Below are 27,739 nucleotides of genomic sequence, written 5' to 3' on the forward strand. Positions count from 1 at the left end.
CCCTGCACACATGTGTGCTAACAAGGAGCTTAGGAGGGAGGCATGCTAGTTGTAGGCTGTCTTAATAAACACAAAGGTCGGTTTGACTCCCCACGTCTGCAGATTTGATGATCGAGTGCATGATTTTTATTTTTCATGGAAAAGTGCTAGCGCTAGTTAGCATAGCCGCATAGCTACATGTTCGTTGCTGTGTACCAAGACACACGTCGACATACTGACAAATAAAACAACAAGAAACACAAAATCTGTGACCAATCGTTCAGCCAACATGTAAACATTAGATCAACGTGCAGGACAGCTGAGGGCACATCCACTTCCTGAGGGGGCGTGGTCAGAGAGCTCATTCTCATTTAAAGGCGCAGACACAGAAAACAGCCTGTTCTGAGCAGGGCTGAAAAAGAGGGGTTTACAGGCAGACCAAAATCTGATTTCAAAGTGTTTTTTGAGCATAAACTTTAAAGACATGTTTTGGGGACCTCTTAGACCAATATATGTTGATGAAAAAGAGCAGAATATGTCACCTTTAAATCTTAAGTGAGAACAGTGCTCGAAGACTAGGCCCTAATGTTCTTGAAACATACTCAGTGGGAAGTTTTCTTTATGTTCACAATTTGTTCTCAGATAACATACTCTAAAAACATTCAATAATCTGTGACCTAAAGAATGTTATCAAAACATCCTCTGAATGTTAAAGACAGAATGTTCTTCTTTCATTAATAGATTTCAAAAAAAGGAACATTTTTAATCCGATAAACATCCTTAAGATGTTCTTTGACTATTACACTCAGGACCTTGTCTTGAAACATAATCAGAACTTAAAGGATGTTCTTTGACTATTACACTCAGAACCTTGTCTTGAAACATAATCAGAACTTGAAAGATGTTCTTTGACTATTACACTCAGAACCTTGTCTTGAAACATAATCAGAACTTAAAGGATGTTCTTTGACTATTACACTCAGAACCTTGTCTTGAAACATAATCAGAACTTAAAGGATGTTCTTTGACTATTACACTCAGAACCTTGTCTTGAAACATAATCAGAACTTAAAGGATGTTCTTTGACTATTACACTCAGAACCTTGTCTTGAAACATAATCAGAACTTAAAAGATGTTCTTTGACTATTACACTCAGAACCTTGTCTTGAAACATAAACAGAACTTAAAGGATGTTCTTTGACTATTACACTCAGAACCTTGTCTTGAAACATAATCAGAACTTAAAGGATGTTCTTTGACTATTACACTCGGAACCTTGTCTTGAAACCTAATCAGAACTTAAAGGATGTTCTTTGACTATTACACTCAGAACCTTGTCTTGAAACATAATCAGAACTTAAAAGATTTTCTTTGACTATTACACTCAGAACCTTGTCTTGAAACATAATCAGAACTTAAAGGATGTTCTTTGACTATAACACTCAGAACCTTGTCTTGAAACATAATCAGAACTTAAAGGATGTTCTTTGACTATTACACTCAGAACCTTGTCTTGAAACATAATCAGAACTTAAAGGATGTTCTTTGACTATTACACTCAGAACCTTGTCTTGAAACATAAACAGAACTTAAAGGATGTTCTTTGACTATTACACTCAGAACCTTGTCTTGAAACATAATGAGAACTTAAAGGATGTTCTTTGACTATTACACTCAGAACCTTGTCTTGAAACATAATCAGAACTTAAAGGATGTTCTTTGACTATTACACTCAGAACCTTGTCTTGAAACATAATCAGAACTTAAAGGGAATGTTAGTGAATGGGATGTGTGTGCATGAAATGAAGCAGCGTGGTTGCCTTCGACAGCTCTTGCGATAAAAGAGGCGATGCAGTGCTCGCTCCGTGGATGCCAACTCTGTCAGCAGGCTTTCATCCAAAATAGAACTGCCTTTAATACCCCATAATTAGAAGAGGTTGGATTTGTTGAATACACTCATCCATAAATAGGGGTTAGTGTTGGTTTGACAATAATGAAAACAGAGACGGGGAGATCAAAAAGCATGAAGAAGGTCCTCGACTTGAAACAAACCGGCTTTGATGTTCTCAGATACGTGAAATCAATTACACTGCTGGTGAATAAAGAGTAAGTGCGTCGCCCTTTTGATTATTTCCAATGTCAGAAGTCGCAGTGATTACGATGTCGTTAATTTAGAATGATGAAAACAAGATGAAAGGTATCGCCCCCCTTTCTCTTGGTAAAACTGACCCACTTTGGCGCTCGCTGCAACAAGGCGCGCGGCTAATCTCCCAGATTAAAAACTCAATCGAATAATTACGTGGCTCAGCATGCAGGTTGCACTCCGAATTAGCTTTTCCAATTACTGCCTTACATTGTCATTCTTGCAATCTCTGCAGATTTTTTTTTTTTCTGAAGTATTCAATTTGCTGCGGGACGGCTGTTCTTATGGGGTGCAAAAAAAAAAAAAAAGACCGACCCCGAATCTGAAATGTCTGTTATGACTAACAGGATGACACATAAGATGCAAAAAACCCAGCTTCATGTGCACATGATGTTCCAAGCAGAGGATTAAATGAATATCTGTTAGCATTTTTTCCTCGTTTTCTGACACAAGCACGGCACACAAAGTGACAAGGAGGAGCAGGAAAAGAGAAGCAGGCGTCGTCTGCGTAACAATTTATTCGCTAAAAGAGAACTCACCTGAAGCTGCCTTTTTCACAATAAAGCAGAGGGAGACAAACGAAAGAGGGGGGGAGGGAAAGGATGAGGATAGAGAGATCGGGTGAAGAGATGCAAAACAATGAGCGCAGAGAGAGCATTGTGGTCTCCTGCCAAGCTGAGGGGTTCAAACTGAGGCTGAACCCCTCATTCAGCGAGAACTCATTTCACAGCCGTCACTGCCAACACCTGTGGCTCCCAGGGGAGGGGTGACTTTGTGCCGATGATTGAGGGAGAGAGAGAGAGAGAGAAAGAGAGAATATAAATCTGTTTGAGATCTGACCTGAATTTACAGCATGGGTTGCTGGTAAACAAGCGCTCTGCAGCTCTGTACAGTCGTGATATTGTGTTTGCAGCCCCAATTCGACGGCTCACTTGGCTCACTCACTCGTCATGATTTAAAAAAACTTAAAAAAAGATCCCCGCTGTGTGGTGGTAGAAAGCCTCTGAAATATTAACTTCCTGTTCTACATGGCAGACTCAACGAACACATACATTTATGCAACACGTTGTCACGCAGTCACTTTTGAGAATCAGTGTCAAGAAGTGGTTGACATAGAGGTTGTTGTGCCATGCTGTCCTGGGAATGGAGGAGTGAATTCTTGGAAGAGGCAAAGAACATCCTGTTTTCCTGGCGTTGATGGAAAATGCAATTTCACGATGAAAAGGGATCTCCCAGTTCTATGAACTTTCTGTTAATGTTACAGAGAATGTTCTCAGTAGGAAGTTTTCTTTATGTTCACAGAATGTTCCTCTAAAAACATTAATGAAATGTTAAGTGACAACAGTGCTCGAATATTATGCCCTTGTGTTTTCTTTGTGTCTGCAAAATGTTCTCAGATAACATACTCTAAAAACATTCAATAATCTGTGACCCAAAGAATGTTATCAAAACATCCTTTAAATGTTAAAGATAAAACATTCTCTTTGTTCTATTCTGTTAAGACAGAATGTTCTTCTTTCATTAATAGTTGATGATAAAAGAGCATTATTTCAATTGATAAACATCCTGAAGATGTTCTTTGAATATTAAGTAACATAACCTTGTCTGTTACCTAAAGAATATTATAAAAACATCATCTGGATGTTAAAGACAAAATGTTCTTTCATTAAAAGTTAACAATAAAGGAACATAATTTAAAATGATAACATCCATAAGATGTTCTTTAAATGTCACACTCAGAACCTTGTCTGTTACCTAAAGAATAATAGCAAAACATCATCTGGATGTTAAAGACAAAATGTTCTTCTTTCATTAATAGTTAACAAAAAAGGAACATTATTTAAATTGATAAACATCCTGAAGATGTTCTTTGAATGTTAAGTAACATAACCTTGTCTGTTACCTAAAGAATATTATCAAAACATCATCTGAATGTTGAAGACAAAATGTTCTTCTTTCATTAAAAGTTAACAAAAAGGAACATTATTTAAAATGATAACATCCTTAAGATGTTCTTTGAATATTAAGTAACATAACCTAGTCTGTTACCTAAAGAATATTATCAAGACATCATCTGAATGTTGAAACAAAATGTTCTTCTTTCATTAGTAGTTAACAAAAAAGGAACATTATTCGAATTGATTTACATCCTTCAGATGTTCTTTGAATATTCCACTCAGAATCAATGCAAACTGAAAGTTCCTTACTGGAGCTTTACATTTGAAATGTTAAATTTCTTTCTTTCTCCATCATTGAAGTATGGATGTTGGATCTTAAATCATACATTTGGAAAGCCAGTGCCTAGCGTGCCACTCAATATATGGACACCACAGAGAGAGCTGATAAAAAGAACATCCTGTAAACCATCGAAGCACTGTCAGATGAATTACAACCACACCATTTCAACATTTCTCTCTTTTGAAGCCTGACTGGACCTTTTATTTTCCTACGCTTTTGAAAGCACCGTGACGTCCAAACAACACATTTGATATTTACTGCGTTCTACGCGCTGCAATGAATTTCCACGTGTGTGCTGATCTATGTCAGAAATGACAAGTGCAGTGCCCGACAGGATGCAGAAGCAAACGGAATCATGCATTATAGATAAGCAATCTCCTTGATGGTGTCACATTATTTATGAATCCTGTTTCATGCCGTGTTTGTGATATTTAAAGCGCTCGTGTGATTAACCGCAAGCTTGTAAGCAGGCTGTGTGTTTGCTTAAGTAAATCACTCGGAGTGAACGGCGACCAATACCCCAGAGATAACGTGAGCTTCTGTTGGTCGCCATGCATGCAGAGTTGAGGGCGTTCTATTCTGCACCTCCATCTCCTCGTTTTGGTTGACGCTTCATAATGCATATGCAACATAACACATCCGACATGGAAGGAAAACCCTCGCTTTTACAGCAAAGCAGGCTGTTTAGGTACCATGCTATGTTCAAAGACCCCCAGTGGAGCCCTCTAATAAAAATACTGACCCTTTATATACCATTCTGGAAATACCCAGCAGCGATATATAATACATCACCTCCATGGTCCACTAAGAAGTCTTTGATCTTCAAACCGCCTACAGTTTCCATTGACCCTTTAGCCGTGCAGTCGTAACACAAGGGCAATGAGAATCACCCAGAGACCACTTCTTCACATGAAGCCCTTTATTTGTGGTCAGGGTGTGGAAGTGTGATGAATGTTTCAGACTGTGGCCTGAACTGCAATGATTGACTTTTCAAGTTAAGGCGAGTAAAATTAAAATTAAGATATTATGATTTTAATTTTTTAAATTCAAAGTCAGAATTATGAGATATTTCACACCATGTCTGATTTAATTCCCAGAATTCATTTTTTTTTCTTTTTCGAATTTTGACTTTATTATCTGGAATTATTACTGGCATTTTTCAGAATTTGGATTTTAATCCCAAAATTCTGATTTAAATTCCAGGATTACAACTTTTTCCTTTTTTTCAGAATTCTGACTCTTATTCCAGAACTCTGACTTTTTTCCCAGAATTCTGATTTTAATCTCAGAATAATGCCCTTTAGAATTTTTTTTTAAAAAATCTGACATTAATCTGTGAATTTTTACTTTAAAAAAAAAAAAGAAAAAAAAAAGACTTATGATTTAAATCCCTTGATTCTGACTTCTTTTTTTCACAGATCAGACTGTAATCCCAAAAATCTGACTTTAATCCGGGGATTATGACTTTTTCTTTTTTTCCAGAATTCAGACTATTGGCTCAACATTCCATCTTTAATCCCATAATTCTGACTCGTTTCTTAGAAATCTGACGTAATCCCAGAAATCTGACTTTCTGGGATTATGACTTTTTATCTGGAATTATTGCTGGCATTTTTCAGAATTTGGATTTTAATCCCAAAATTCTATTTTAAATCCCAGGATTACGACTCTTTCCTTTTTTTCAGAATTCTGATTCTAATTTCACAACTCTGACTTTTTCCCCATAATTCTTTAGAAAAAAAAATTAAAAATCTGACATTAATCTGTGAATTTTTACTTAAAAAAAAAAAAAGACTTATGACTTAAGTCCCTTGATTCTGACTTCTTTTTTCTTTTAATCCCATAATTCTGACTTTTTTCCAAAAAAATTGATTTTAATCCTTTTTTTTAATCTGTCATTATTCTGAGAAATCTTTTAAGACTTTAATCCTACAAAAATTAGACTTTAATCCTTGGATTATAACTCTTTTTTTCAGAATTCTGACCTTTTCTTATCAACATTCTTACTTTAATCCATAACTCTGATTTGTTTCCCATTTGTTTCCCAGATGTACGACTTTAATCCTGGGATTAAGACTTTTTTTTTTCAGAATTCTGACTTTAATGCTAGTATTATACCTATTTTCTCAGCATTTAATCCCATAAATCTGACTTGTTTCTCAGAAATTTGACTCTAATTCCAGAACTCTGACTTTTTCCCCATAATTCTGATTTTAATCTCAGAATAATGCCCTTTAGAAAAAAATCAAAAAAATCTGACATTAATCTGTGAATTTTTACTTGAATAAAAAAAGACTTATGATTTAAATCCCTTGATTCTGACTTCTTTTTTTCACAGATCAGACTGTAATCCCAAAAATCTGACTTTAATCCAGGGATTATGACTTTTTCTTTTTTTCCAGAATTCAGACTATTGGCTCAACATTCCATCTTTAATCCCATAATTCTGACTCGTTTCTAAGAAATCTGACATAATCCCAGAAATCTGACTTTCTGGGATTATGACTTTTTATCTGGAATTATTGCTGGCATTTTTCAGAATTCGGATTTTAATCCCAAAATTCTGTTTTAAATCCAAGGATTACGACTCTTTCCTTTTTTTCAGAAATTTGACTCTAATTCCAGAACTCTGACTTTTTCCCCATAATTCTGATTTTAATCTCAGAATAATGCCCTTTAGAAAAAAAATTTAAAAATCTGACATTAATCTGTGAATTTTTACTTAAAATAAAAAAAAAGACTTATGACTTAAGTCCCTTGATTCTGACTTCTTTTTTCTTTTCACAGATCAGACTGTAATCCCACAAATCTGACTTTAATCCAGGGATTATGACTTTTTCTTTCTTTCCAGAATTCAGACTATTGGCTCAACATTCCATCTTTAATCCCATAATTCTGACTCGTTTCTAAGAAATCTGACATAATCCCAGAAATCTGACTTTTTTCCCAAAAATTTGATTTTAATCTCTTTTTTTTAATCTGACATTATTCTGAGAAATCTTTTCAGACTTTAATCCTTGGATTAAAACTCCTTTTTTTCAGAATTCTGACTTTTTCTTATCAACATTCTGACTTTAATCCATAACTCTGACTTGTTTCTAAGAACTCTGACTTTTTTCCTAGAATTACGAAATTTAATCCTGGGATTAACATTTTTTTTTTTTCAGAATTCTGACTTTAATGCTAGTATTCTGCCTATTGTCTCAGCATTTAATCCCATAATTCTGACTTGTTTCTCATAAATCTGACATTAATCCCAGAATTCTGATCTCAGAATTATGACTTCATAATTCCGACTTTAATCCATGAATTCTGTCTTTTATCTGACTTTTTCTGACCTATAGGTAAGATTTGTTTTTTAAATGTCAGACTTCTTTTTTCTGTTTTCTGGCCTAACCTTCAAGAAAAATACAATCCTGTGAGCCTAATCTTCCACTGTAGTTCTTTTTCCCAAAGATACATGTCATATGTTTGTATGACAGCATGCAGCTGCAGCAGGCGCTCACTGATCCTCCTAAGGCCTTATCTGTGCATAGACTCTCTAGCATAGCATTGAAAATAAAATGTATCCTTTAAACTTGTGGAATGAAGAATTCAGACTCTCCAGATTGCCATCAGCAGAGGATGACAAGCAAAGAAAGTGAAAAAATGACAAAGCAACACGACCTGTTGTCTGTATTGGATCTGGGGAGAGAAAATCTTTTCTGCTCCGTGGCCTCGTACACAACAGCTGTAGCCTTTTAATAAAGTAGCGGGTGGCCTTGGTTTTCTCTGAGCTGAGGGCTGTCAGAGGTTTGTTTGAGCTCATGAGTGTGTGTGTGTGTGAGAGTGTGTGAGTGTACTGTGTGTCTGTAAGCACTCAGCCATGGCAGGCGACTGATTGATGGCTGAGCAAGTCCAGGATGCTCCATGGCTGCTACAGATTGGCACAGCGGAAACCTGGCACTAGAAACACTCTGAACTGCACACACACACACACACACGCACACACACACTGTCACACGGAACATACTTGCACATATTTCATTTTTTCCCCCCTCAACACCAAACCACGGGCAGAACATCCCGAAACAGGGGGCTGTTACCCGCATGCCCTCCACATCTTGTCAGCGCGGGAATCTGCCAAGTGGCATTTTTTAGCGCCAGAACATAGCTGTGAACATATGGGGACAGATTTAACATTTATGGGCTGTTGCTAGCATGTAAAACAAAAGATGCAGAATGATTTATGCATGTTTTGTATACATTCCCTTTATCAAGGTTATTCATTTGTGCCATTGCACAATATTGGATTCTTGCTGTCATTCGATATGCTGATGACTCCAAACTAAATTCGTCTGATACTGAAATCAACACTTAAAATTACTCACACCCTATCTTTTATTCCAAAGAACACCAAGTCTTACTTGTAGTATCAAATCATCATCTGAATGTTAAAAACAAAATGTTCTTCTTTCATTAATAGTTAACAAAAAAGGAACATTATTTAAATGGATAAACATCCTTAAGATGCTCTTTGTATATTAAGTTACATAACCTTGTCTGTTACCTAAAGAATAGTATCAAAACATCATCTGAATGTTAAAGACAAAATGTTCTTCTTCCATTAATAGTTAAAAAAAGGAACATTATTTAAATGGATAAACATCCTTAAGATGCTCTTTGTATATTAAGTTACATAACCTTGTCTGTTACATAAAGAATAGTATCAAAACATCCTCTGAATGTTGAAGACAAAATGTTCTTCTTTCATTACTAGTTAACAAAAAAGGAACATTATTTAAATGGAAAAACAGCCTTAAGATGCTCTTTGTATATTAATTTACATAACCTTGTCTGTTACGGAAAGAATATTATCAAAACATCATCTGAATGCTAAAGACAAAATGTTCTTCTTTCATTAACAGTTAAAAAAGGAACATTATTCATCATCTTATGCTAATGAAATATCACCAGAATGTTCTTAAATAAAACATTGTCTGATTTGAAACATCAGAAACATTCTGAAAACATTTTTACATGTTGCTTTGAGAAAGATGCTTCTTTGTTATTAAGTAACATTATAGGAACATTTTATAGAAAACATCCAATAACATTTTACTGAAAGAATATTATCAAAATGTGATCTCAATGATAAGGAGAAATGTTCCTCTTTTATTCAAAGTGAACTATAAAGGAACATTATTTAAATTGATGTGGAAAAAGGAGCGCCAGTACTCTCAATTCCCACAGTTGATAAAAGATACCTGTAGATAATGCTAATTTGCCCAACATACATTTACTATTGTCGAGTTTGGACATTCATTTACACAACAAATGGTGCTTTGGGCGACTGCTAATGCTAACTTTTGAAAACAAGTTCAATTTTGGCAATTTTGGAAAACTTTGGTGTTTCAACCTAACCTTTGGTCAACTTAGCAAAAAGTCAAGAGATGGAGTCGAGGCAGGAGTTAAGCCTGTTGCTTCAGGGATTTTGCAGCCAGCCTCAAGTGGGCGCTACAGTTTCAGCACTTCCTCATTGGCTTCACATTTCAAAATCAGAGGTTGCCACTTGGAAAGGACCCAATGCACCATGGGTAACGTATTTTAGGTGCTTTTATCCTCATATTCATAAGGGTTAAGAAGTGGTGGAACTGTTTACTAGAGAATTCCCGCCCACTTAAAGCAATAATGTTAATGTTATATGTCGACAGCACCAAGGGGCCGCCATTAGTCTTCTTATGACAGTGATACATTGGCACCAATAAATCAGAGATTATCAATGCATGCATTAGAGGTATTGCTTCCTGTTATAAGTGTTACATAATCAGAATTAGTGTTCTGCACATTGAAAAAAAAGGTGGTTGTTTCAGACTTCTGTCGTCACAAATCTCAATGTGCAATCATCTACACTTGAACGCTCAGTGGAAACACTCAAAGGACAAGAAATCAGTGTCTGTGTCAGATCAGTAGAATGGTTGAAGAAACGAGCTACGTTGAATTTTTAGGGAGTTAATAAAGTATGTGCCGCAGTGGATGTGCCAGAGAACATGATATCCCTAAGGTGCTGTAGCTGACAGGAAAAAAAAGAAATGTGCTGCTACCTCCAGGAGTTTCTCTGCCTGCCTGAATGGCTGATGCAGGGTAAAGACACACATACGTGAGAGGGTGTAAAATTAGAAGCAAGCATTTTTATAGGAATGGGTCAGGCTATTTTTGGTCCAAAATGTGAACATATGGTGTAATGGATGCTGCAAAAATCCCAGCTAGCAATGTTCATCTGCCCCGATGATACAGTGGATCCCCTACAAAGCTCCCCCAAAGCGACTACGATCAAAATCGATAAATATAAATAATCCGTAATCAATAAACTATCTTTCAAATCTCATTCTGTTGTTGGTGTGGTCCTTGCTAGTGAAACTGGGTTAAAGGGGATGGGTAGGGGGGGGGTAAGGGGTGATGAGTAGGGTTGAGGTGGAGTAGATGAGTAGGGGTAAGGGGTGATGAGTAGGGGTCTAGGTTAGGGGTGATGAGTAGGACTCCAGGTAAGGGGTGGGATGAGTAGGGATTGAGATAAAGGGGTAATGAGTAGGGGTTGAGGTAGGTTGGGATGAGTAGGGGATGAGGTAAGGAGTGATGAGTAGGGGTTGAGGTAAGGAGTGATGAGTAGGGGTCGAGGATGGGTGGGATGAGTAGGGGTCAAGGTAGGGTGGGATGAGTAGGGGTCAAGGTAGGGTGGGATGAGTAGGAGTCAAGGTAAGGGGTGGGATGAGTAGGGGTCTAAGTAAGGGGTGGGATGAGTAAGGGTCAAGGTAAGGAGGGCTGAGTTAGGGTCGAGGTACGGAGTGATGAGTAGGGGTTGAGGTAAGGAGGGATGAGTATTGGTAAAGGTAGGGTGGGATGAGTATGGCTAAAGGTAAGGGGTGATGAGAAGTGGTTGAGGTAACAGGTGACGAGTAGGGGTCGAGATAAGGGGTGATTAGTAGGGGTCGAGGTAAGGGGTGATGAGTAGGGTTGAGGTGGAGTAGATGAGTAGGGGTAAGGGGTGATGAGTAGGGGTCTAGGTTAGGGGTGATGAGTAGGACTCGAGGTAAGGGGTGGGATGAGTAGGGATTGAGATAAAGGGGTAATGAGTAGGGGTTGAGGTAGGTTGGGATGAGTAGGGGTTGAGGTAAGGAGTGATGAGTAGGGGTTGAGGTAAGGAGTGATGAGTAGGGGTCGAGGATGGGTGGGATGAGTAGGGGTCAAGGTAGGGTGGGATGAGTAGGAGTCAAGGTAAGGGGTGATGAGTAGGGGTCTAAGTAAGGGGTGGGATGAGTAAGGGTCAAGGTAAGGAGGGCTGAGTTAGGGTCGAGGTACGGAGTGATGAGTAGGGGTTGAGGTAAGGAGGGATGAGTATTGGTAAAGGTAGGGTGGGATGAGTATGGCTAAAGGTAAGGGGTGATGAGAAGTGGTTGAGGTAACAGGTGACGAGTAGGGGTCGAGATAAGGGGTGATTAGTAGGGGTCGAGGTAAGGGGTGATGAATAGGGGTTGAAGTAGGGTGGGATGAGTAGGGATTAAGGTAAGGAGTGATGAGCAGGGGTCTAGGTAGGGTGGGATGAGTAGGGGTCGAGGTAACGGGTGATGAGTAGGGGTCGGGGTAGGGTGGGATGAGTAGGAGTCAAAGTCAGCATCGAGAAAAAAACATGGCCGCATCATGGCCGCACCGTGACTGACCGCACCGGAGACTCAGGTCTGTGAATGATTTCACCATAGCTAAACAAACTTTTGATTGATACTAAACTTCATTCGAGAAGGAGCAAAACTTCAGAAACACAATAACATATATAAGCTAACCTGAAAAGGACAGATCACTCCAGATTGAAAGCTGAGTGCACGCTGAGCCAAGAGACAATGGATAAAGAGATCTCGTTGCAAACTTTGTGGGTATGGGGCGCCGTTTGTAAAGTTGTGCACACCGAAATTAACAGCAACATTTCTCCACATTTAGCTCCAAAACGTCATAAAAACGTAGAGTGATTTTTTAAAAGTCACTTTTTTATCACATTTAGAGGAATATTTGTGATCTTCTTCACATTTAATGTTGTTGTGAAAAATATATTAAGTTGAAATAATTGTTAAATCCAAATGCTAAATCTAAATCTAAATGTTAAATGTAAATCTAAATATTAAATCTAAATCTAAATGTTAAATCTAAATCTAAATGTTAAATCTAAATCTAAATATTAAATCTAAATCTAAATGTTAAATCTAAATCTAAATGTTAAATCTAAATCTAAATGTTAAATATATATCTAAATGCTAAATCTAAATCTAAATGTTAAATGTTAAATCTAAATGTTGCTCTGCGATCCTAAATATTTAGCTGATATGCAAATTCACACTGCAGCCCAGCGGAAATACCAAAATAAAAGCTTCAGAAAGAGATACAGACTTAGCAATAGCAACATAGCTTGTTCGTACCATATACTGGGTTAGTTCTGTCTCTGAGCGTTGTGAAATCCCTTTATAGCCTCCAAAACGGCCTATCCACCATTTTTATGGTGGGCAGTCCGGCTAGTAACCCGTAGGAGTCATACTGACAGACTATGGTTGGGATATATGTATCGCTTTATGAAGCTTTTATTTTGGTACTTCCGCCGGGCGGCAGTGTGAATTTGTATTGGGCGCTTTTAGTACCAAAATAAAAGCTTCAAAAATTGATACATATATCCTAACCATAGTCTGTCAGTACTGACTCTTACGGGTTACTAGCCGGACTGCCTGCTGTAAAAATGCCGCATAGGCAGTTTTGGAGGCTATAAAGAGATTTCACAATGCTCAGAAACATGACTAACCCAGTCTATGGTACGAACAAGCTAAGTTGCTATTGCTAAGTCTGTATCTCTTTCTGAAGCTTTTATTTTGGTATTTCCGCTGGGCTGCAGTGTGAATTTGCATATCAGCTAAATATTTAGGATCGCAGAGCAACATTTAGATTTAATATTTAACATTTAGATTTAGATTTAGCATTTAGATTTAACATTTAGATTTAGATTTAATATTTAGATTTAGATTTAACATTTAGATTTAGATTTAACATTTAGATTTAGATTTAATATTTAGATTTACATTTAACATTTAGATTTAGATTTAGCATTTGGATTTAACAATTATTTCAACTTAATATATTTTTCACAACAAAATGAAATGTGAAGAAGATCACAAATATTTCTCTAAATATGATAAAAAAAAGTGACTTTTAAAAATTCACTCTACGTTTTTATGACGTTTTGGAGCTAAATGTGGAGAAATGCTGCTGTTATTTTTGGTGTGCACAACTTTACAAACGGCGCCCCATATGTGGGAGGCTATCCAAACAATCAAATCAGATATGCTGACCCATCTTGACACAAAGATGGATCCAATCCAAAATAGCCTGTGCAACATTCAGTTATCTCTCAACACCTTATCAGAGCAAGTTTCTGAGCTTGAGCAACGAGTCAGCTCAAATGAAGATAATGTTCAGGATGTACAAACCCGGCTTCAACAACTCGAGAAGGAAAATGCCTACCTGGTTGATAAAGTCGATGACTTGGAGAACCGGAGTAGATCCTCAAATCTCCGCTTTTTAACGGATTCCGGAGTCGGCGGAGGGCCGCAATATCCTCAGTTTCATGTCCCAGCTTATCCCGGAGCTCCTGGGGCAAGAGCATTTCCCCGTGACACCGGTCATCGAAAGGGCTCACCGGTCGATGGTAAACCGAAGCTTTTCCGCTGTCACAAAGAGGCCGAAGCTGCTTTCATGTCATCCGTGAGCTCTCCATCTCGCATGATCATGACACCATAAAGTGCACCTGCACAGGTGTTGTCTCTTTTCCCCAGTTTTTCTTTGGTCCAGTTGCCTCGCTGTTTGTGTCCTCTGATATAACACTAGGAGTTGTGAATAATACTTAAGCTGTTATTTGAAGGACAGTTGCTCGCTTCACGATCGTTTTGGAGTTGTACAAACTTCCCGGGTTGTTTACATTCTGAGCCGTGAACACTGACGTAACAGCCGTGAAATCTGACTGTCGTAAAGAGGCTGCTTCTCTCCTCCCTCCTCCCTTCCGCTCCTTTTCATGATACTTTCCTCCTTTTCCTCTCTCTCCCTTTCTTGAGAGGCACCCTACTGCAGGCAAGATGGCGCCGCCACAACATCCACACCGGAAGTCCATACCGGAAGTCCACACCGGAAGTGATTCTTTAACCCCCTCTCTACCCAATGCCGGATGCTTCGAACTGGAAGTTTCAAAGAGTACCCTACTGCAGGCAAGATGGCGCCGCCACAACATCCACACCGGAAGTCCATACCGGAAGTCCATACCGGAAGTTACAAAGCTAAAAACGTTGCAATAACATCCACACCGGAAGTTCATACCGGAAGTTACAAAAATAAAAGCCTTCAAAAAAATAAAAGCCTTGAAAAACAGGAACGTGAACGCAAAATAAAAGCCTTCAAAAACACGTAGGTTTACGCGTAATTCGATGAACTTTTTTGCACTTACATTTTAATCGTATCAGTATTATTGACTAGTTGATTGACTCCAAAAGTGTATAGGCTGTTGAGAATTCAAGTTACTTAGAAGCCTGCACGAATCACTAAGTTATAGTGTTAACGTCTCAGCCATGCACAGCCTTTTGTTCCGAGTGTGTGTTGAAATACTTAAAGCTGATTATGATGCTGCCGTGATGACATCTGCATTTGCCTTTCTTGTTTTGTCTGGGTCATATGTTATTTTATGTTGTGTTACACTTGTGTACTCCAACCCCTGGTCTCCTTCAATAATCGACGGATGCATCTGGAAGAAAGGAATAAATATACATTTCAATACGCAAGCACACGCACACACAATGGAAGGAGCAGTGTGCACGTGTGTTCACTTTAATTATTGGAGTGTCGTGTCTCGAGAAGGCTGTTTTATCGCTAGCTTTCTGCTAATTGATTTAGCAGCGACAGACTAATGCAATCAATACGCTACACGAAGAAGAAACTTCCAGTTCGAAGCATCCGGCATTGGGTAGAGAGGGGGTTAAAGAATCACTTCCGGTATGGACTTCCGGTATGGACTTCCGGTATGGACTTCCGGTATGGACTTCCGGTATGGACTTCCGGTATGGACTTCCGGTGTGGATGTTGTGGCGGCGCCATCTTGCCTGCAGTAGGGTGCCTCTCAAGAAAGGGAGAGAGAGGAAAAGGAGGAAAGTATCATGGAGACCAGGGGTTGGAGTACACAAGTGTAACACAACATAAAATAACATATGACCCAGACAAAACAAGAGAGGCATATGCAGATGTCATCACGGCAGCATCATAATCAGCTTTAAGTATTTCAACACACACTCGGAACAAAAGGCTGTGCATGGCTGAGACGTTAACACTATAACTTAGTGATTCGTGCAGGCTTCTAAGTAACTTGAATTCTCAACAGCCTATACACTTTTGGAGTCAATCAACTAGTCAATAATACTGATACGATTAAAATGTAAGTGCAAAAAAGTTCATCGAATTACGCGTAAACCTACGTGTTTTTGAAGGCTTTTATTTTGCGTTCACGTTCCTGTTTTTCAAGGCTTTTATTTTTTTGAAGGCTTTTATTTTTGTAACTTCCGGTATTGACTTCCGGTGTGGGTGTTATTGCAACGTTTTTAGCTTTGTAACTTCCGGTATGGACTTCCGGTATGGACTTCCGGTGTGGATGTTGTGGCGGCGCCATCTTGCCTGCAGTAGGGTACTGTTGGCCTTTCTTTCTATCTCTCTCATTTTCATTTTACGTTTTTGAATACTGCTGAAAATATATATGCAAGTATTAAGTATGTAAATGTATAGGCCAACATGTGTGTGTATAGCCTGTTTAAGCATTTAACAATTATTATTCAATTAGTTAACTTACATAGCTTTTATTTATTTATTTATTTATTTTTTTTGTTGTTTTTTTTCAAGTGGGCTATTTCATTGGAGGAATATACTTAATTTAGTTTGTTTAGAAGCATTCTCCTCCCTCTAATCACTATTTTGTCATTTCACAGTCTGAGCATAACGGTGCTAGACAATGATCTCTTACAGAGATTTATTCTTGTTTAACTTTTTGTGATGTCCCATCCTACTGATTGTTGGCCCGGTAGATGGCCACAATTGAAGTTTGACATGTATTTGTTATGTTCTATGTTTATTTGTGTATGTGTAATGTATGTGTCCCTTTGGTACAAACCTTTACGATGGAGCAATTTAATATTTAGTTCACACAGGAACAGAGAAAGAGCTACCTATTGTTTGAACAGAAACTGGATAATTTAAAAGGATTAAAAATTATACATATGAATATCAGGAGCCTTGTACCAAAAATTGATTTACTGAGAACATGGGTTGCCCTCCACAAACCTGGTATCATTGCACTCACAGAAACATGGCTAAGTAATAGAACTGCAGACAATGAAATCACAATACCAAACTATGTGTTATACAGAGCAGACAGATGTACCAGAGGTGGTGGAGTTGCTGTATACATTTCATCAATCTGGTGTTCTGAACTGATAATTCCCAATGTTGAGCCAAATCATTTTGAGTGCATATTTGTAAAAGTAATACTACATGAAAATAAATATATTACAATTGGAAGTATATACAGACCCCCAGCTGCACCTGCCGAGTCATCTAGTTGTTTGAACTCAACTATTAATTCAATTGACTGTAGCAATGAAATGATTATCTTGGGTGATTTTAACAAAAATTGGTTAGATAAGTCCTCTTACAGAGATAAAAATGTTTTTGCTAATTTAAATCTAACACAATTAATTAAGGAACCCACAAGAATCTGTCCCTCCTCCCAGTCCTTACTCGACTGGATACTTGTTTCCCATCCAAACAGAATCTTAAAAGCAGGTGTCTTGGCAGATTGTTTTAGTGACCATTCTACAGTATTTTGTGTATGGAAAATTAAAGTTCCAAAATTCCCTCCAAAATTAGTTAAAATTAGACAGTTTAAGAAAATGAACTCAGATATGTTTATTAATGACCTGATTTCTATAAACTGGGGGAGATTTCAGTTAATCCCTGATGTCCAACATGCTTGGGATTTCTTTTTCTCTGAATTTACAGAGGTAGTTGATAAACATGCTCCTTGGAAACTTTCAAAAGTTAAAGGCAATCATTTACCATGGATCAATTCAGAACTCGTATCCCTTTTCAGACAGAGGGATAAAGCATGGGCAAAATTTCGCTCTACTAAGGAACATGCTGATTGGGAAATGTACAGAAGACTAAGAAATATCAGCAAAACTCAAGTCCGAAACGCTAAATCTGATTATTACAAAGAATGTTTGAGCGATAAATTCAAAAATCCTAAACAGTTTTGGAAAAATATAAAAAATGTACTTAATTTGACAAACAATTGTTCAATTAGACAATTAAGAGTTGCTAATGAAATACTGAATGATCCTTCTGCTATTGCCAGTGCATTCAATCAGCATTTTTCCTCTGTCTGTTCCAATTTAATTTCTAACAATGTATGTACGACCTCTAATACCATTGCAACTTCCCAAAGCTCTTTTAATTTTCATACAATATCTCCCAATGATGTCAGCAATGCCATTAAGGATTTGAAATAGAGCAGCAGTCCCGGACTTGATGGGATTGAGACAAAATGTATTAAATTAGCAGCTCATATTCTTATTTATCCATTGGCTGATTTATTTAACCTCTCATTATCCACATGTGAAATTCCTGTCATCTGGAAATCTGCCCGCATCACACCTCTCCACAAAAGTGGTGACACTCTTGATCCCAACAACTACAGACCTATTTCTATTATTTGTTCAATTTCTAAAGTATTCGAAAAAATTATTTACAATCAATTATCACTGTATCTTCATAACAATAATATACTCTCTCAATATCAATTTGGTTTCAGATCCAACTACTCCACAACTTCTGCTCTCTTAAAATTCACAAATGCTGTTTTCTCTGCATCTGATTGTGGTAACCTTACAGGGGCGATATTTATAGACTTAACTAAAGCTTTCGATTTGGTCGACCACTATCTGCTTTTGGATAAGCTCTACTCCATAGGTCTTTCCCGGCATGCGTTGCTTTGGTTTAATGCTTATCTGCACAACAGAAAGCAATGTGTTGTTTTAAGAGGGTGCAGATCTGATATTCAGACTCAACAGAGAGGGGTCCCTCAGGGTTCTACATTAGGTCCACTTCTCTTCTCTATTTTTATTAATGATCTCCCACTCATTTTTTCTAATACCAATATTCAATTATATGCTGATGATACAATAATATATACATCCAAGCCATCTATATCTCAAATACAACAGACCCTACAGTCTAATTTTGATATTTTGCAAACTTGGTTGCTGGCTAATAAATTAATACTTAATAAGAATAAAACGTATTCCATGCTCTTTGGAGTGCGTCAAAACCTCAAATCAAAAACAAAATCTCAATCATTGGTGCTTAAATGTAACGATGGCAGATATCTTGTAAATGTTAATACATTTAAATACCTAGGTGTGTGGTTAGACTCTGAACTGAATTACAAAACACATATTGAGAATATTATTGAAAAAGTAAATTATAGTATCAGTGTCCTGTATCGCTCTAGGCATTGCTTTACATTCAATGTTCGAAAAAGACTAGTTTCACAACTCATTTTACCCATTATCGACTATGCTGACATCATTTACAGAAATACAACAAAAAATAATCTTCATCCTCTCGATATTATTTTTAATAGACTCTGCAGATTTATTTTAGGTTGTTCTTTTTTCACACACCACTGCATATTGTTTGATAGTCTCGGGTGGCTCCCTCCAGAAAGACGACGACTTTTTCACTGGTATCAGTTTATTTTTAAATGTTTTCATTTGAACTATCCCGATTGTTTGAAATATTATTTAATACCTCTCACCTCAAGTTATTCATTAAGAAGTTCTGATCACTTTCTTTTGACAGTACCATTTGCAGCCAAGGAAGTTGGTAAAAAAGCTTTTATGTTTCAGGCTCCTTTCGACTGGAATAACTTACCTTTAAATATTCGTTCTATATCTTCTTTTCCCTTATTTGAAAATTATTTGTTTTCCCATTTCAAAACAAACTGTCTATGTTTTCAGTAAAGCTCTCACTGTTCCTCTATTTCCTTTACTTATTTTTTATTCTCCTATATATATATATTTTTTTTATTTTTTTTTTTTTTATGACGATTATTGTTACAATTTTTTCTTTGTTTGTTTCATCAATGCTCCTTTAGTTTAGTTTATTGAATTGTATTCTATTCTGTCCTTGACGATTGTACCTTGTTTAAGGTTGTACCAACCCCTGTTTTTTTTGTTGTTGTTGTTGTTGTTGTTGTTGTTGTTGTTGTTGTTGTTGTTGTTGTTGTTTCTGTCGTCAAGTTGGTCTATTGTCTGACTGTTCGTGTTTTTTTTTGAGTGTTTTTTGTTTGTTTCTTCTCTTCTGAAGGATTTATGTTTTGTTGTATATTTTGTATTGCACTGTTTTCTATTTGCTATTGTCTGTCTGGGACCCCCTCTAAAACGAGATGGTACATCTCAAGGGGTTTATCCCAATAAATAAAATTTCTTCACAAGGTAAGGGGTGGTAAGTAGGGGTAGGTAAGGGGTGGGATGAGTAGGGGTTGAGATAAAGGGGTGATGAGTAGGGGTCGAGGTAAGGTGGGATGAGTAGGGGTCAAGTTAAGAAGGGATGATTTGGGGTTAAGGTACGGTGGGATGAGTAGTGGTCGCGGTATGGGTTGTTAAATAGGGGTCTAGGTAAGGGGTGAGGAGTAGGGGTCGGGGTAGGTTAGGGGGATTAGGGTCTAGGTAGGGTGGGATGAGTATGAGTCGAGGTAAGGGGTGATGAGTAGGGGTCAAGGTGGGGTGGGAAGAGTAGGGGTCGAGGTAAGGGGTGAGGAGTAGGGGTCAAGGTAGGGTGGGATGAGTAGGGGTCACGGTAACGGGTGATGAGTATGGGTTTAGGTTGGGTGGGAAGAGTAGGGGTGGAGGTAAGGGGTGAGGAGTAGGGGTCGAGGTAAGGAGGGATCAGTAGGGGTCAAGGTAGGTTGGGATGAGTATGGGTCGAGGTAGGTTAGGATTATTAGGGGGTAGGTAGGGTGGGATGAGTATGAGTCGAGGTAAGGGGTGATGAGTAGGGGTCGAGGTGGGGTGGGAAGAGTAGGGGTCGAGGTAAGGGCTGAGGAGTAGGGGTCAAGGTAGGGTGGGATGAGTAGGGATCGAGGTAAGGGCTGAGGAGTAGGGTCGAGGTAAGGAGGGATCAGTAGGGGTCGAGGTAGGTTGGGATAAGTATGGGTCGAGGTAGGTTAGGATTATTAGGGGGTAGGTAGGGTGGGATGAGTATGAGTCGAGGTAAGGGGTGATGAGTAGGGGTCGAGGTGGGGTGGGAAGAGTAGGGGTCGAGGTAAGGGGTGATGAGTAGGGGTCAAGGTAAGGAGGGATGAGTAGGGTTAAAGGTAGGTTGGGATGAGCAAGTGTCAAGGTAGGGAGGTTTATCGGACGTTGACTGGACACTTGGGATACTTGCTGCCCAGACTTCCACCCAAGTCCTTTGTGTCTCTCCAAACTGGACCAAGGCATGGGTTGAAGGCCTCTTGCATCCTTCACAACTTCCTCCGCTGGAAGTAGGCAATATAAGACTGATGTCCCACCCACAATCCACCCTCAGCTTGTCAGGCAGCCCATGCAGTAAGTAGGCTGAAACAACTCCATACGAAAGAGCTGGAAAACCGACAGAAAGACACCAACTACTTTCTCTCTCCAGAACATAAAATTCACATGGCAGCAGTTTGTCATTCAATGCCTCTTGAACGCCCACCATTATCTGGACGATCACTACTTTGAAAATGCTCCGTCTTAACCCAAAGAGAATAAGGATTATCAGATGTAAAACATGTTGAATAATATAAGGACAAAAGATACTAAAATGTCCAAATACTAGATCCAAAAGAAAACACTGGGATAAAGCAACACAGTGAATACAAGACATACACTGATCCAACCAGGACTGGGGAAACAGAGGAACTAAATACACAGTGATTAACACAGGTGAGACTAATCAGGTTCATCAAAAAGGAGGGAACACACACAATGTGAGGAAGGAACCTACGAGACAAGGGAGCTCAGGGACTCAGGAAAGGTCTATGGTTAGTGACTTTAAGGAGAAATGAGGGAAAAAAAGAACATTCTGGGTAGAAGCATTAATAAGAACTGGTCCAAGCCTCCCCTAACAGAAGGGGAGGAAAAAAGACACAAGGCCTTGTTTTCTTCTGTACAGAGATTTCACCAGATTCTTAAAATATTGTAATGATATTAAACAGGAGATAATGAATTCCCCCCTTTTTTTTAACATTTTACACACAGGAACATTCTTTTTGGAATACTTATCACACAGCTTGGGATGGGGCCTCTTCCCATCCTTACTAATGAGAGATTCAGCCTCTCTGGAAGTCCCTTTTTACACCCAGACTGATACCAACCTGTTGCAAAGACAAGGGACAAGGGAGCTCAGGGACTCAGGAAAGGTCTATGGTTAGTGACTTTAAGGAGAAATGAGGGAAAAAAAGAACATTCTGGGTAGAAGCATTAATAAGAGCTGGTCCAAGCCTCCCCTAACAGAAGGGGAGGAAAAAACACACAAGGCCTTGTTTTCTTCTGTCCAGAGATTTCACCAGATTCTTGAAATATTTTAATGATATTATACAGGAGATAATGAAATCCCCCCATTTTTTAACATTTTACACTCAGGAACATTCTTTTTGGAATATTTATCACACAGCTTGGGATGGGGCCTCTTCCCATCCTTACTAATGAGAGATTCAGCCTCTCTGGAAGTCCCTTTTTACACCCAGACTGATACCAACCTGTTGCAAAGACAAGGGACAAGGGAGCTCAGGGACTCAGGAAAGGTCTATGGTTAGTGACTTTAAGGAGAAATGAGGAAAAAAAAGAACATTCTGGGTAGAAGCATAAATAAGAGCTGGTCCAAGCCTCCCCTAACAGAAGGGGAGGAAAAAACACACAAGGCCATGTTTTCTTCTGTCCAGAGATTTCACCAGATTCTTAAAATAGTGTAATGATATTATACAGGAGATAATGAAATCCCCCCATTTTTTAACATTTTACACTCAGGAACATTCTTTTTGGAATACTTATCACACAGCTTGGGATGGGGCCTCTTCCCATCCTTACTAATGAGAAATTCAGCCTCTCTGGAAGTCCCTTTTTACACCCAGACTGTTACCAACCTGTTGCAAATTAACCTAATAGGTTGAAGGATGTTTCTTTTTCTGACACTACATTTCAAAAGTGCACACATTTTTCATAAAATAGCAAAATGTCTCCATTTCAACATTTGATGTGTTGTATTTGCACCATTTTCAATGAAATATTGGAGTTCAATGATTTTGACATAAAGGTGACATTATGGTTACTTCCTTCTTAAACTTAAACTTTCTTCAACACACTTTAAAATCTACAAGTGTGTCCTGACTCCACTCTACCTTGACACGCTCAACATGTCTGACTTACATTCATCAAGGTGACCCTCTTTTGCATTTATAGCCCAGGCAGTTGAGAATGGACATGTCCCCTTTCTCATTTCTCTTTCAGGCTGTAGGTGTCCCTTAGGTATTTCCATACTTGTGACACATTTCTACTGAAACTCCAAGGGCAGAAAGAGTCCGGACTTTGGTGGTACAAGCAAGCAAGCATTAGTTTGAAAAAGCGTTTCATATTTTTTATGTCTGCCTTTGCTTTGACATTGTGTTAAACTTTTAAATCTGTCCTTGAGTAATGTGTTCTTTAGACGAGATCTTTGCCAACCAGTCTGGACATAAGGAGATGTGTCTGAATTCTAAGTGGTTTTATTTATTTATTTATTTATTATTATTTTGGTGCGTAATTTAGTCTTTTACAAGCTCTTTACTTGCCACCATTTTTGGTCAGTTTTTAACATTTTCACTCATGCTAATCCACCCTTCACAGCTGGTAATGATATGGATTCCCAGAGACCAACAGTATTGATTTGTCCTTGAATAACGCCTGTTTTTTTCCCCATCCTTATCTCATGCCCCACACGTCCCCCAATGTGACTGGACTACTCTTAGCTTTTAAAGCACAGTGTCTCAAAGTTTGAGAATTCTTAGGTAGACCCAAATGAGCGAATTGAATTTTACTGGAACATCTGAACACAAAAATATTGATGTAGCTATGCTCACTTGAATCTGATTGGATAAAAAAACCCATAACATCAATTATTCTTGTCTTGTCTGCAAAGTTTTGCCAGGAACAACTTGATCCCATTCGTCAATCCAGCACATTTCGCCTTTACCTGTTGACACTGTTGCAAAAAAAAAAAAAAAAACTAAACAGTTTTTCTGTTTTTTCCTGATTTTCTGAGGCCATCCGGTCAGGATTCAATTTATCCTTTTCTGATTCTCTGTAATATGTGAGGTTTTAGATTTCCACATCTGTTTCATCTATTCCAATCAGCTGTGACTGGACAAGTGCCATGCCATTGTTATTGCAGTCTATTATTGTGAAATCCCCCAAACAGGAAATATAATTCCAAATAGGCTCAGAGCCTGTTCTTCCAACAGCCTGTTAGGTTCAATGCAGAAAGAAAAAGCCCAAATCACAAAACATAATAAAATGACCGCCTGTATAATCCACTCTCCAAATTTGGATCCAAATTGGTAGGGCTGGTTTCAACTCTCACAGTTATTTGAAATACTTTCAGAGGCTCACACTTGTGTACAATTGTACTTACTGTATATGCTTCAATGACCCCTCCTGGCATTAGTACCTTACCCTCACAACTAGACCACTGGGAATTGTTTGGGGACTTTGGAACAACATGCAGTCCTCATAGTGTAGCTAAGAGTAGCCAGAAAAGTACAACACTAGGCAATCAAGCTTTATTAGATTAGGGTAGTGGTTGTTGTGGTGGATCTGACTTGGTTGTTGGAAGATGTCTTTGGCTAACCATTGACCACTTAAAGTGCTTTTACACTTAATTGTCATGTGTGGTGGAAACAAGGAAGAGGACTCATGTGCAGACAACTTGAGATGTGTATTTAACAATATCAAAAAGGGGGAATAAAGAGGCTTCCGGAAAATGTCCAATCCACACTGGAAACACAGGGGGACATAATAGAATTATTAGACTTCACACATTTGGAAAATTAAGACACATGAAAAAGATACAAGCACATGGAATATTGGAACATATGACATAACACAGAAGGCAAAAGACTACAAAATAAGACAGGAAATGATGTCAGAGGTTTTCAGGTTGGTCAAGTGCATTGGTTTACATGGTACCAAACACTTGTTTGCTTGAAAATGCAAATTAAATAGTAAATAGAAAGAAACTGGAGACACATATTCAATCTGTCACGATAAAACCTCATATCTCCAAAACAACAGTTTTCCAGGAAATCATTGAATTGGATCAGGGCTGTAGGGTGGTGCATTGGGTAACACTGTTGCCTCACTGCGAGAAGGTTCTTGGTTCGAGGCCCCGGTTGGGCAGGTGCCTTTCTGTGTGGAGGTTGCATGCGTGGTTCTAAATTGCCCGTGGGTGTTAGTGTGTGCATGAATGGTTGTCTGTCTCTCCATGTTAGCCTAGTGATAGGTTAGCGACCTGTCCAGGGTGTTCCCTGCCTTCCGCCAGAAGTCAACTGGGATTGGCTCCAGCCCCCTTTGACCCCAAACGGGATACGCGGTCAAGATAATGCAAGGGTTCTCAAACAATTTAGCCCCCCAAAATATTGGTGCCAAAGACTTGCGACCCTCACTGCCCCTCAAAGTGATTTAATGTGGCTTCATTTAGCTGGTCTGCAGAAAATGACCCTACCTATATGAGCATGTGTCTGTGTTTCCTGTGCTGTTATGAATTAACCTGCTGCTACTGATGCTTTTGATAATCAACCCTAAACTTAGGAGTCATCTGGAGAAAAGAAAGGCACATTACATTTTCTATTTTCAAGGTTTTATTTAAAGGTTAGCTACTATTTTTGTTGATATTTTTTACTGTAATGGGTAAAATTTGTGTCTTGCATCCCCCCAGGGGGTCCTGTCCCACACTTTGGGAACCCCTGAGATAATGGATGGATGAATTGGATCCAGTCACAAGCTCCTTTTTGGCAATTTTTTTATAAAGCTAACTGACAAGTACTTAGGGTGACCAAATATATGTTTTTGAAAAAATTGCTAAATTATGAATTATGGAGTTACATGTTTTCTGCGTGACAGCAGCAAAATTTGAGTTCTGACATTAACATTTTTGCAGATTCCTCAAAAGTTATCTAGCACTGCTATTCCACTAATTTGCATTTCCACATTATTGTGTACATAGGATGTTACACTGTAAAATTGCAGACATAACCCTGGTCTCACCTGTGTATCATTACAACCCCAAATTTATTCAGAAATCACAAAGCCATCAACCGTAGTAGGGAGGAGAAAAGATGCATTTATGTAATCGACCCCAGGCAGCCAAACAGGTTTAATACTTTACTGCTGCCTGTGGGCAAACACATCATTACCTTTTCTCATCCAATTTATCATTAGCATAGCATAAATAATGATGCAGAACAAAGCAGAGGTGTTGTTTCCAGGACGTGTTTTTAAACAGAGAACCAATCAAGCCGCTGCCCGGGGCTCTCCATTGTTCCACTATTTTTTGTCAAATTTATCCAGAGCCGGATGAGCGTGAGACAGAGATGTGACAGCACAAGATTACTCTCACAATGCCGTTTCACGAGTGAGTGAGTCTGTTGCATCATAATCTCCCTGCAGTGCATTATGGAGTCATGATGGCTGCACCAGGCCGGAAATAAGTGGAATACCTGGGGAGGAAGAGTTGTGAAGGGGGTTCAATTGTGGAAACGCTACAATGTAATTACTTCTTAGGTTGCGTTTCTAAACCCCGCCATGAACGGATGTTTTCTTGGTCGTGTAAGCAACCCAAAGAGTCCTACAACTCAGCAAAGCAACGTCTTTTTAATTCCCTCTTCGCATTCAAAACAAAGCAAGCTGTTCACTGCCTCCAGGTACGATGGCACCCCCTCACATCACGCAGTTCAACTCCAGTTCAGCTTCTCTCAAACGCCACGCAGACATCCTGCCAACTCATTTGGCTTAGTACAGTAACCCCCGAGTAAAAGTTCAGCCCGGCTGCAGGATTTAAAGGCAGAGAGGAGATTTCACAGTGTGGTTCTTTCTCCTTAGGCGCAGAGGAGGTGTAGAATCCTCACGCCCACTGATGCATCTTTTCACAGAGAGGCATTGAAGTGGAATGATGGGGTGCAGGTGAAGCTCAGGTGGTCCGGGCTTCCAAGTGAGTGGCCTCTTTTGTCAGTGCGCCCACGGTGAACCATTTCAGGAAACTGGGTGTTTGGCGATGTCTCTGACTTCTGGCATTTGCCACACAGGTTCAACCTTCCATCAAGACATAATGCTCCCTCTCTATATATAGATATTGCATAATTTCCAGACTTCACAGCTCATATCTAACATTTTTTATATGCATATTGCTACCGTCTCCTAAGAAACAATGACCTAGGACTTGGAAAGTGGAAACTACGGCATATTAAAAAGGGACTCCACACAAAAATGACAATTAAACCCCAAGCTTTGTTTTCAGGAAGAAAAACCCTCCCAAATTAAAGAACCAAGAAAGCCAAAAACAAGGGAAACAGAAGGGACAGGGCAAAATGAACAAAAGACAGGAAGGTGCCACAGAAGAGACCCTCGCTCCCTGTGCCTAACCCTAACCTACCTGGGAGAAGAAACCTGATAACTAAACCACCGTTAATCTCCAGCCCAAACTGACACAACAAACAAACATAACATTGAATGCAAGAGCCAGAGGAGCTGCTACATAGCACATAAATTTAATATTCTTAAATCATGGGCAAATGGCTGCAGAAGCCTTCGATCTGGGCCATTCAATTGGCGGCCCCAAGTCCAAATCTGGCTTGCATGAAGGTAGCTTGGGAGTGAGCCATCTTTCTTCATTCCTATCTTTGTTGAGAGTTGCACATGTCCAGAACCAATCAGAACAGAGGTTCACAGAAGTAGCCATCCATCCATCCATCCATTTTCTTCCGCTTATCCAGGGTCGGGTCATGGAGGTGGCAGTCCAAGTAGATTGACCCAGACATCCCCAGGCAATCCCAGACCAGGAGGGATATATAATCCCTCCACCGCATTCTGGGTCTACCCCGGAGGCCTTCTCCCAGTTGGACGTGCCTGGAACACCTCTAAAGGGAGGCGTCCTGGAGGCATCCTTATCAGACTGCCAGATCCACCTCAGCTGACTCCTTTCGACGCGAAGGAGCAGCGGCTCTCCTC

The sequence above is a fragment of the Notolabrus celidotus genome, chromosome 24, assembly GCF_009762535.1.
Source record: "Notolabrus celidotus isolate fNotCel1 chromosome 24, fNotCel1.pri, whole genome shotgun sequence".
Classification (NCBI taxonomy): Eukaryota; Metazoa; Chordata; class Actinopteri; order Labriformes; family Labridae; genus Notolabrus; species Notolabrus celidotus.